The sequence below is a fragment of the Trichosurus vulpecula genome, chromosome 1, assembly GCF_011100635.1.
Source record: "Trichosurus vulpecula isolate mTriVul1 chromosome 1, mTriVul1.pri, whole genome shotgun sequence".
Classification (NCBI taxonomy): Eukaryota; Metazoa; Chordata; class Mammalia; order Diprotodontia; family Phalangeridae; genus Trichosurus; species Trichosurus vulpecula.
The window spans coordinates 400,480,845-400,483,103 of record NC_050573.1 but is presented as its reverse complement, the minus strand read 5'-3'; positions in this window follow the sequence as shown (position 1 = coordinate 400,483,103).

Sequence of the window (2,259 nt, the reverse complement as noted above, 5' to 3'; positions counted from 1 at the left end):
TCATACCCATTATTGCTTTTTTTTTTTTTCACTTTAGATAATAATTTATGATCCAAGGTCCTCATTCCCTATTCCCAGGGCTATTGCAATAGCTTTCTATTGGTCTCCCTGCCTCATTTCTCCTTAATCTAATATACTCTTCACTTGGCTGCTAAGGTAATTTCCCTAAAGTACAGGCCTAACCATGTCATTCCCCTATTCAATAAACCTTCATGGCTCTTTACGACCTCCACGATCAAATCTAAAATAATCTATTTGGCATTTAAAGCCTTTCACAACCAGTCTCTTTCCCATCTTTGCCGTCTTACTTGACACTCCTCTAGAATCTAGTGTTATTAGCCTACATGGTGGTCTTACTACAAAATACTCCAACCTGACTGTGCCTTTTCATTGAATGTTGTTTATGCTTAGACTACTCTCCCTCTTTACCTTTGTCTCCTCACTTCCTTGTCTTCAAGACTCAGCTCATATCTTGCCTTCTGCAGGGAGCTTTTCCCACTTCCCTTTATGGCTTATTCCTTTCCTCTGAAAATACTTTCCATTTATACTGTGTAGATCTTTAAATTTTTATTTTATTTTCATACTTGCATTTTCTCTTTGTCACCTACCCTCCACCTCCACCAATTGAGAAAGCAAGAAAAACTAGACATCTGTTACAAACATGCATAGCCAAGTAAAACAAATCCTCACACTGGCCATGTAAACATAAAGTCTCAAACTGCACTGTCTCAAACATCACTTCCCTATCTGGAGGTGGGTAGCTTATTTCATCATGAGTCTGCTGGAATTGTGGTTGGTAACTGTGTTGATCAGAATTCTCAATTCTTTCAGTCATTTATTTTACAGTATTGCTGTTACTGTATGAATTGTTCTCTTGGCTCTGTTCACTTTACTCTGTATTAGTTCATGCAAGTCTTCCCAGTTTCTCTGAAACCATCCCCTATATCATGTCTTATACCTTAGTTATATTCCATCATACATGTTTCATAACTTGTTCAGCCATTCTCTAAGCGACTGGCATGTTATTTGTTTTGAATTCTTTGCTACCACAAAAACAGCTGCTATAAATTTTATTTACATATGGGTCCTTTTCCTCTTTCTTTGATCTCTTTGGGGTTATAGACCTCATAGTGGTTTTGCTAGGTCAGAAGATAGGTAGAATTTTTGGCGTAGTTCCAAATTGCTTTCTGGAATGCCTGAACTAGTTCATAGTTCCACCAATAGTTCATTAATGTGCTTGTTTCCCCACAGCTCCTTCAACATTTGTCATTTTTCCTTTTTTTGTCAACTTTGCCCAATTATATTTTAATGTAGTTTGGGTTGTACACAGAGTGTTGTGGGTCCCATGTCATGCATAAGCACTTTTTTTTTTGACACTTCTGATTTAAAGTATTTTTATATGCTATTGATAACTTGGATTTCTTCCTCTGAAAATTGATTATTCATATCCGACCATTTATCAACTGAGAAATAGCTATTATTCTTACAAATTTGAATCAGGTTTCTATATATCTTAGTGGTAACACCTTTATAAGGTAAATTTGCTGTATTTTCCTCCCATCTACCAGTTTTTCTTCTAATTTAACTGCATTTTTCATTTGTGCACAATCTTTTTAATTTTATGTAATCAAAATGGTTTATTTTGCCATCTGTGAATCTTTTTAGCTCTTATTAGACCATGAACTATTACTTTATCCATAGTCTGGAAGATTATTTTGTTGGTCCTCTAATTTGTTTATATCACCCTTTATATCAAAGTCATGTATCTAATGTGGAGCTTGTCTTAGTATATGGTGGAAGATATTGGTCTCTATCTAGTTTCTGCCAGACTGCTCTCCAGTTTTCCCAAAAGTTTTTGTTGAATAGTTAAGTTCTTGCCCTAATAGCTATTTGTTTATCAAATACTAGGATTATAGTGCTTTTTGCTTCTTTTTTCTTGTGTACCTAATCTATTTCACTGATCAATCTATTTCCTATCGAATACCAAATATTTTTAAGATTACTGCTTTGTAGTGTAGTCTGAGATCTGGTACTGCTTTTATTATTTTTTTCTAGTTTCTATGAAGTAATTCTTTGGCTGTTTAATTGATATGGTAGTGAATAAGTAAATTGACTTTGGTAGTATTGTAATTTTCATTATATTGACTTGACCTACTTAAGAGCAATGAACATTTCCCCAATTATTTAGATATGTCTTTGTGTAAAAAGTATTTTGTAGTCTCTGTGTGCCTCTTGGTAACTAGACACCTAAATATTTTA